The following is a 10,786-nucleotide window of genomic DNA, read 5'->3' as shown; positions in this document are numbered from 1 at the left end:
GTGTCCGGCCCCATGAGACGGTGGTTTTCTCGGCCCCTGGTGGTCCGAGATCGTTCCCGCAGCACAGATTCATGCGCCAGGGCCTGCTTCAGACAATGCACTTTGCTTTATTGCGCTATCTCAAATAGTACCCGAGATATCACCAGATATATGCTAGATTTTTACATGACCTTGGGTGACGGATACCGAAAATCTGTAATTTTCTCGGCCCCCGGTGGTCCGAGGTCGTTCCCGCTGCCCAGATTCATGCGCCAGGGCCTCCTACAGACAATGCACTTTCATTTATTGCGCTATCTCTAATAGCACCCGAGATATCACCAGATATACATTGGATTTTCCCCTGACCCTGAGTGTCCGACTCCATGAGACTGTGGCTTTCTCGACCCCTGGTGGTCCGAGGTCGTCCCCGCTGCACAGATGCCTGCGCCAGGGCCTCCTCCAGATAATTCACTTTGGTTTATTGCGCTATCTCAAATAGCACCCGAGATATCACCAGATATATATTGGATTTTCCCATGACCCTGAGTGTCCGGCCCCATGAGACGGTGGTTCTCTCGGCCCCTGGTGGTCCGAGGTCGTTCCCGCTGCCCAGATTCATGCGCCAGGGCCTCCTACAGACAATGCACTTTGATTTATTGCGCTATCTCTAATAGCACCCGAGATATCACCAGATATATATTGGATTTTCCCCTGTCCCTGAGTGTCCGGCCCCATGAGTCTGTGGCTTTCTCGACCCCTGGTGGTCCGAGGTCGTCCCTGCTGCACAGATGCCTGCGCCAGGGCCTCCTCCAGATAATTCACTTTGGTTTATTATGCTATCTCTAATAGCACCCGAGATATCACCACATATATATTGGATTTTCCCATGACCCTGAGTGTCCGGCCCCATGAGACGGTGGTTCTCTCGGCCCCTGGTGGTCCGAGGTCGTTCCCGCTGCCCAGATTCAAGCGCCAGGGCCTCCTACAGACAATGCACTTTGATTTATTGCGCTATCTCTAACAGCACCCGAGATATCACCAGATATATATTGGATTTTCCCCTGACCCTGAGTGTCCGGCCCCATGTGACGGTGGTTTTCTCGGCCCCTGGTGGTCCGATGTCGTTCCTGCTGCACAGGTTCATGAGCAAGGGCCTCCTACGGACAGTGCACTTTGATTTATTGCGATAACTCTAATAGCACACGAGATATCACCAGATACATATTGGATTTTCCCCTGACCTTGGGTGTCCGGCCCCATGTGTCGGTGGTTTTCTCGGCCCCTGGTGGTCCGAGGTCGTTCCCGCTGCACAGATTCATGCGCCAGGGCCCGCTGCTGATAATTCACTTTGGCTTAGTGCGCTATCTGTAAGAGCACCCGAGATATCACCAGATATATATTGAATTTTTCAACCGACCCTGAGTGTCCGGCCCCATGAGACGGTGGTTTTCTCGGCCCCTGGTGGTCCGTCTTCGTTCCCGCTGCCCAGATTCATGCGCCAGGGCCTCCCACAGACAATGCACTTTGATTTAATGCGCTATCTGTAATAGCACCCGAGAGAGCTCCATATATATGATGGATTTTTACATGTCTTTGGATGACGGATACCGAAAATCTGTAATTTTCTCGGTCCCTGGTGTTCCGATGTCGTTCCTGCTGCACAGATACATGCGCAAGGGCCTCCTACGGACAGTGCACTTTGATTTATTGCGCTATCTCTAATAGCACCCGAGATATCATCAGATACATCCTGGGTTTTTACATGACCTTGGGTGTCCGGCCCCATGAGACGGTGGTTCTCTCGACCCCTGTTGGTCCGAGGTCGATCCTGCTGCACAGATTCATGCGCCAAGGCCTCCTGCAGACAATGCACTTTGATTTATTGCGCTATCTCTAATAGCACCCGAGATATCACCAGATATACATTGGATTTAATCCTGTCCCTGAGTGTCCGGCCCCATGAGACGGTGGTTCTCTCGGCCCCTGGTGATCCGAGGTCATTCCCGCTGCACAGATTCATGCGCCAGGGCCTCCTCCAGATAATTCACTTTGGTTTATTGCGCTATCTCTAATAGCACCCGAGATATCACCAGATATATATTGGATTTTCCCCTGACCCTGAGTGTCCGGCCACATAAGATGGTGGTTTTCTCGGCCCCTGGTGATCCGAGGTCGTTCCCGCTGCACAGATTCATGCGCCAGGGCCCGCTGCAGATAATTCACTTTGGTTTAGTGCGCTATCTGTAAGAGCACCCGAGATATCACCAGCTATATATTGAATTTTTCAACCGACCCTGAGTGTCTGGCCCCATGAGACGGTGGTTTTCTCGGACCCTGGTGATCCGAGGTCGTTCCGGCTGCACAGATTCATGCGCCAGGGCCACCTGCAGATAATTCACTTTGGTTTATCGCGCTATCTCTAATAGCACCTGAGATACCTCCTGATATATACTGGATTTTCCCCTGGCCCTGAGTGTCCAGCCCCATGAGACGGTAGTATTCTCGGCCCCTGGTGGTCCGTGGTCATTCCCGCTGCACAGATTCAAGCGGCAGGGCCTCCTCCAGATAATTAACTTTGGTTTATTGCGCTATCTCTAATAGCACCCGAGATATCACCAGATATATATTGGATTTTCCCATGACCCTGAGTGTCCGGCCCCATGAGACTGTGGTTCTCTCGGCCCCTGGTGGTCCGAGGTCGTTCGCGCTGCCCAGATTCATGCGCCAGGGCCCATTACAGACAATGCACCTTGATTTATTGCGCTATCTCTAATAGCACCCGAGATATCACCAGATATATATGGGATTTTCCCCTAACCCTGAGTGTCCGGCCCCATGAGACTGTGTTTTTCTCGACCCCTGGTGGTCCGAGGTCGCTCCCGCTGCACAGATGCCTGCGTCAGGGCCTCCTCCAGATAACTCACTTTGGTTTATTGCCCTTTCTCTAATAGCACCCGAGATATCACCAGATATATATTGGATTTTCCCATGACCCTGAGTGTCCGGCCCCATGGGACGGTGGTTCTCTCGGCTCCTGGTGGTCCGTCGTCGTTCGCGCTGCCCATATTCATGCGCCAGTGCCTATTACAGACAATGCACTTTGATTTATTGCGCTATCTCTAATAGCACCCGAGATATCACCAGATATATATTGGATTTTCCCCTGACCCTGAGTGTCCGGCCCCATGCGACGGTGGTTTTCTCGGCCCCTGGTGGTCCGTCATCGTTCCCGCTGCCCAGATTCATGCGCCAGGGCCTCCCACAGACAATGCACTTTGATTTAATGCGCTATCTGTAATAGCACCCGAGAAAGCTCCATATATATGTTGGATTATTATATGTCTTTGGATGACGGATACCGAAAATCTGTAATTTTCTCGGCCCCTGGAGTTCCGATGTCGTTCCTGCTGCACAGATACATGCGCAAGGGCCTCCTACGGACCGTGCACATTGATTTATTGCGCTATCTCTAATAGCACCCGAGATATCATCAGATACATCCTGGGTTTTTACATGACCTTGGGTGTCCGGCCCCATGTGTCGGTGGTTTTCTCGGTTCCTGGTTGTCCGAGGTCGATCCTGCTGCACAGAATCATGCGCCGAGGCCTCCTGCAGACAATGCACTTTGATTTATTGCGCTATCTCTAACAGCACCCGAGATATCACCAGATATATATTGTATTTTCCCCTTACCCTGAGTGTCCGGCCCCATGTGACGGTGGTTTTCTCGGCCCCTGGTGGTCCGATGTCGTTCCTGCTGCACAGGTTCATGAGCAAGGGCCTCCTACGGACAGTGCACTTTGATTTATTGCGATAACTCTAATAGCACACGAGATATCACCAGATATATATTGGATCTTTCCCTGGCCCTGACAGTACGGCCCCATGTGTCGGTGGTTTTCTCGGCCCCTGGTGGTCCGAGGTCGTTCCCGCTGCACAGATTCATGCACCAGGGCCTCCTGCAGACAATGCACTTTGGTTTATCGCGCTATCTCTTATAGCACCCGAGATATCACCAGATATATGCTGGATTTTTACATGATCTTGGGAGACGGATACCAAAAATCTGTAATTTTCTCGGCCCCTGGTTGTCCCACGTCGTTCCTGCTGCTCACATTAATGCGCAGGGGCCTCCTACGGACAATGCACTTTGATTTATTGCGCTATCTCTAATAGCGCCGGAGATATCACCAGATATATATTGGATTTTACCATGACCCTTAGTATCCGGCCCCATGAGTCGGTGGTTTTCTCGGCCCCTGGTGGTCCGAGGTCGTTCCGGCTGCACAGATTCATGCACCAGGTCCTCCTGCAGATAATGCACTTTGGTTTATTGCGCTATCTCTAATAACATTCGAGATATAACCAGATATATATTGGATTTTTCCCTGACCCTGACAGTCCGGCGCCATGGGACGGTGATCTTCTCGGCCCCTGGTGGTCCTAGGTCGTTCCCGCTGCACAGAATCATGCGCCAGGGCTTCCTGCAGATAAGTCACTTTGGTTTATTGCGCTATCTCTAATAGCACCCGAGATATCACCAGATGTATATTGGATTTTTCCCCGACCCTGAGTGTCCGGCCCCATGTGTCGGTGGTTTTCTCGGACCCTGATGGTCCGAGGTCGTTGCCGCTGCACAGATTCATGCGCCAGGGCCTCCCGCAGACAAAGCACTTTGAAGTATCGCGCTATCTGTAATAGCACCCGAGATATCACCAGATATATATTGGATTTTCCCCTGACCCTGAGTGTCCGGCCCCATGAGATGGTGGTTTTCTCGGCCCCTAGTGATCCGACGTCGTTCCTGCAGCACAGATTCATTCGCCAGTGCCTCCTACAGACAATGCACTTTGATTTATTGCGCTATCTCTAATAGCACCCGAGATATCACCCGATATATATTTGATTTTTCCCTGACCCTGAGTGTCCGGCCCCGTGAGACGATGTTTTCTCGACCCCTGGTGGTCCGAGGTCGTTCCTGCTGCACAGATTCATGCACCAGGGCCTCCTGCAGATAATTCACTTTGGTTTATTGCTCTATCTGTAATAGCACCCGAGATATCACCACATATATATTGGATTTTCCCCTGACCCTGAGTGTCCGGCCCCATGTGACTGCGGTTTTCTCGGCCCCTGGTGGCCCGAGGTCGTTCCTGGTGCACAGATTCATGCGCCAGGGACTCCTACAGACAATGCACTTTGATTTATTGCGTTATCTGTAATAGCACCCGAGATATCACCAGATATATATTGGATTTTTCCCTGACCCTGAGTGTCCGGCCCCATGAGACGGTGGTTTTCTCGGCCCCTGGTGGACCGAGGTCGTACCCGCTGCACAGGCTCATGCGCCAGGTCCTCCTACAGACAATGCACTTTGATGTATTGCGCTATCTCTAATAGCACCCGAGATATCACCAGATATATATTGGATTTTTCCCCGACCCTGAGTGTCCGGCCCCATGAGACGGTGGTTTTCTCGGACCCTGGTGGTCGGAGGTCGTTCCCGCTGCACATATTCATGCGCCAGGGCCTCCTGCAGATAATTCACTTTGGTTTATTGCGCTATCTCTAATAGCACCCGAGATATCACCAGATATATATTGGATTTTTCCCTGACCCTGAGTGCCCGGCCCCATGAGACGGTGGTTTTCTCGGCCCCTGGTGGTCCGAGGTCGTTCCCGCTGCACCGGTTCATGCGCCAGGGCCTCCTACAGATAATGCAGTTTGATTTATTGCGCTATCTGTAATAGCACCCGAGATATCACCATATATATATTGGATTTTTCCCTGACCCTGATTTTCCGGCCCCATGTGTCGGTGGTTTTCTCGGCCCCTGGTGGTCCGAGGTCGTTCCCGCTGCACAGATGCATGCGCCAGGGCTTCCTGCAGACAATGCACTTTGATTTATCGCGCTATCCCGTAATAGCACCCGAGAAAGCACCATATATATGCTGGATTTTTACATGACTTTGTGTGACGGACACCGAAAATCTGTAAGTTTCTCGGCCCCTGGAGGTGCGACGTCGTTCCGGCTTCACCGATTCATGCGCCAGGGCGTCCTGCAGACAATGCACTTTGATTTATCGCGCTATCTGTAAGAGCACCCGAGATATCACCAGCTATATATTGAATTTTTCAACCGACCCTGGTTGTCCGGCCCCATGAGACGGTCGTTTTCTCGGACCCTGGTGATCCGAGGTCGTTCCTGCTGCACAGATTCATGAGCAAGGGCCTCCTACGGACAGTGCACTTTGATTTATTGCGATAACTCTAATAGCACACGAGATATCACCAGATACATATTGGATTTTCCCCTGACCTTGGGTGTCCGGCCCCATGTGTCGGTGGTTTTCTCGGGCCCTGGTGGTCCGAGGTCGTTCCCGCTGCACAGATTCATGCGCCAGGGCCCGCTGCAGATAATTCACTTTGGTTTAGTGCGCTATCTGTAATAGCACCCGAGATATCACCAGATATATATTGGATTCTTCCCCGACCCTGAGTGTCCGGCCCCATGAGACTGTGTTTTTCTCGACCCCTGGTGGTCCGAGGTCGTTCCCGCTGCACAGATGCTTGCGCCAGGGCCTCCTGCAGAAAATGCACTTTGATTTATTGCGCTATCAGGTAATAGCACCCGAGATATCACCAGATATATATTGGATTTTTCCCTGACCCTGAGTGTCCGGCCCCATGAGACGGTGGTTTTCTCGGCCCCTGGTGTTCCGAGGTAGTTCCTGCTGCACAGATTCATGCGCCAGGGCCTCCTACAGACAATGCACTTTGATTTATTGCCCTATAAGGTAATAGCACCCGAGATATCACCAGATATATATTGAATTTTTCAACCGACCCTGAGTGTCCGGCCCCATGAGACGGTGGTTTTCTCGGCCCCTGGTGGTCCGAGATCGTTCCCGCAGCACAGATTCATGCGCCAGGGCCTGCTTCAGACAATGCACTTTGGTTTATTGCACTATCTCAAATAGTACCCGAGATATCACCAGATATATGCTAGATTTTTACATGACCTTGGGTGACGGATACCGAAAATCTGTAATTTTCTCGGCCCCTGGTGGTCCGAGGTCGTTCCCGCTGCCCAGATTCATGAGCCAGGGCCTCCTACAGACAATGCACTTTGATTCATTGCGCTATCTCTAATAGCACCCGAGATATCACCAGATATACATTGGATTTTCCCCTGACCCTGAGTGTCCGACTCCATGAGACTGTGGCTTTCTCGACCCCTGGTGGTCCGAGGTCGTCCCCGCTGCACAGATGCCTGCGTCAGGGCCTCCTCCAGATAATTCACTTTGGTTTATTGCGCTATCTCAAATAGCACCCGAGATATCACCAGATATATATTGGATTTTCCCATGTCCCTGAGTGTCCGGCACCATGAGACGGTGGTTCTCTCGGCCCCTGGTGGTCCGAGGTCGTTCCCGCTGCCCAGATTCATGCGCCAGGGCCTCCTACAGACAATGCACTTTGATTTATTGCGCTATCTCTAATAGCACCCGAGATATCACCAGATATATATTGGATTTTCCCCTGTCCCTGAGTGTCCGGCCCCATGAGTCTGTGGCTTTCTCGACCCCTGGTGGTCCGAGGTCGTCCCTGCTGCACAGATGCCTGCGCCAGGGCCTCCTCTAGATAATTCACTTTGGTTTATTATGCTATCTCTAATAGCACCCGAGATATCACCACATATATATTGGATTTTCCCATGACCCTGAGTGTCCGGCCCCATGAGACGGTGGTTCTCTCGGCCCCTGGTGGTCCGAGGTCGTTCCCGCTGCCCAGATTCATGCGCCAGGGCCTCCTACAGACAATGCACTTTGATTTATTGCGCTATCTCTAACAGCACCCGAGATATCACCAGATATATATTGGATTTTCCCCTGACCCTGAGTGTCCGGCCCCATGTGACGGTGGTTTTCTCGGCCCCTGGTGGTCCGATGTCGTTCCTGCTGCACAGGTTCATGAGCAAGGGCCTCCTACGGACAGTGCACTTTGATTTATTGCGATAACTCTAATAGCACACGAGATATCACCAGATACATATTGGATTTTCCCCTGACCTTGGGTGTCCGGCCCCATGTGTCGGTGGTTTTCTCGGCCCCTGGTGGTCCGAGGTCGTTCCCGCTGCACAGATTCATGCGCCAGGGCCCGCTGCTGATAATTCACTTTGGCTTAGTGCGCTATCTGTAAGAGCACCCGAGATATCACCAGATATATATTGAATTTTTCAACCGACCCTGAGTGTCCGGCCCCATGAGACGGTGGTTTTCTCGGCCCCTGGTGGTCCGTCTTCGTTCCCGCTGCCCAGATTCATGCGCCAGGGCCTCCCACAGACAATGCACTTTGATTTAATGCGCTATCTGTAATAGCACCCGAGAGAGCTCCATATATATGCTGGATTTTTACATGTCTTTGGATGACTGATACCGAAAATCTGTAATTTTCTCGGTCCCTGGTGTTCCGATGTCGTTCCTGCTGCACAGATACATGCGCAAGGGCCTCCTACGGACAGTGCACTTTGATTTATTGCGCTATCTGTAATAGCACCCGAGAGAGCTCCATATATATGCTGGATTTTTACATGTCTTTGGATGACGGATACCGAAAATCTGTAATTTTCTCTGTCCCTGGTGTTCCGATGTCGTTCCTGCTGCACAGATACATGCGCAAGGGCCTCCTACGGACAGTGCACTTTGATTTATTGCGCTATCACTAATAGCACCCGAGATATCATCAGATACATCCTGGGTTTTTACATGACCTTGGGTGTCCGGCCCCATGAGACGGTGGTTCTCTCGACCCCTGTTGGTCCGAGGTCGATCCTGCTGCACAGATTCATGCGCCAAGGCCTCCTGCAGACAATGCACTTTGATTTATTGCGCTATCTCTAATAGCACCCGAGATATCACCAGATATACATTGGATTTTCCCCTGTCCCTGAGTGTCCGGCCCCTTGAGACGGTGGTTCTCTCGGCCCCTGGTGATCCAAGGTCATTCCCGCTGCACAGATTCATGCGCCAGGGCCTCCTCCAGATAATTCACTTTGGTTTATTGCGCTATCTCTAATAGCACCCGAGATATCACCAGATATATATTGGATTTTCCCCTGACCCTGAGTGTCCGGCCCCATGAGACGGTGGTTCTCTCGGCCCCTGGTGGTCCGAGGTCGTTCCCGCTGCACAGATTCATGCGCCAGGGCCCGCTGCAGATAATTCACTTTGGTTTAGTGCGCTATCTGTAAGAGCACCCGAGATATCACCAGCTATATATTGAATTTTTCAACCGACCCTGAGTGTCCGGCCCCATGAGACGGTGGTTTTCTCGGACCCTGGTGATCCGAGGTCGTTCCGGCTGCACAGATTCATGCGCCAGGGCCACCTGCAGATAATTCACTTTGGTTTATCGCGCTATCTCTAATAGCACCTGAGATACCTCCTGATATATACTGGATTTTCCCCTGACCCTGAGTGTCCGGCCACATAAGATGGTGGTTTTCTCGGCCCCTGGTGATCCGAGGTCGTTCCCGCTGCACAGAATCATGCTCCAGGGCTTCCTGCAGACAATGCAATTTGATTTATCGCGCTATCTGTAATAGCACCCGAGATATCACCAGATATATATTGGATTTTTCCCTGACCCTGAGTGTCCAGCCCCATGAGACGGTAGTATTCTCGGCCCCTGGTGGTCCGTGGTCATTCCCGCTGCACAGATTCAAGCGGCAGGGCCTCCTCCAGATAATTAACTTTGGTTTATTGCGCTATCTCTAATAGCACCCGAGATATCACCAGATATATATTGGATTTTCCCATGACCCTGAGTGTCCGGCCCCATGAGACTGTGGTTCTCTCGGCCCCTGGTGGTCCGAGGTCGTTCGCGCTGCCCAGATTCATGCGCCAGGGCCCATTACAGACAATGCACCTTGATTTATTGCGCTATCTCTAATAGCACCCGAGATATCACCAGATATATATGGGATTTTCCCATAACCCTGAGTGTCCGGCCCCATGAGACTGTGTTTTTCTCGACCCCTGGTGGTCCGAGGTCGCTCCCGCTGCACAGATGCCTGCGTCAGGGCCTCCTCCAGATAACTCACTTTGGTTTATTGCCCTTTCTCTAATAGCACCCGAGATATCACCAGATATATGCTGGATTTTTACAAGACCTTGGGTGACGGATACCGAAAATCTGTAATTTTCTCGGTCCCTGGTTGTCCAAGGTCGTTCCTGCTGCACAAATTCATGCGCCAGGGCCTCCTGCAGATAATTCACTTTGGTTTATTGCGCTATCTCTAATAGCACCCGAGATATCACCAGATATATATTGGATTTTCCCCTGACCCTGAGTGCCCGGCCCCATGAGATGGTGGTTTTCTCGGCCCCTGGTGATCCGAGGTCGTTCCCGCTGCACAGATTCATGCGCCAGGGCCTCTTGCAGACAATTCACTTTGGTTTATTGCGCTATCTGTAATAGCACCCGAGATATCACCAGATATATATTGGATTTTTCCCTGACCCTTTGTGTCCGGCCCCATGAGACTGTCTTTTTCTCGACCCCTGGTGGTCCGAGGTCGTTCCCGCTGCACAGATGCCTGCGCCAGGGCGGCCTCCAGATAATTCACTTTGGTTTATTGCGCTATCTCTAATAGCTCCCGAGATATCACCAGATATATATTGGATTTTCCCCTGACCCTGAGTGTCCGGCCCCATGAGACGGTGGTTCTCTCGGCCCCTGGTGGTCCGGAGTCGTTCCGGCTGCACAGATTCATGCGCCAGGGCCACCTGCAGATAATTCACTT

Source organism: Nomia melanderi, unplaced genomic scaffold (genome assembly GCF_051020985.1).
Source record: "Nomia melanderi isolate GNS246 unplaced genomic scaffold, iyNomMela1 scaffold0026, whole genome shotgun sequence".
Taxonomy (NCBI): Eukaryota; Metazoa; Arthropoda; class Insecta; order Hymenoptera; family Halictidae; genus Nomia; species Nomia melanderi.
Note: the sequence above shows the minus strand (reverse complement) of the source record.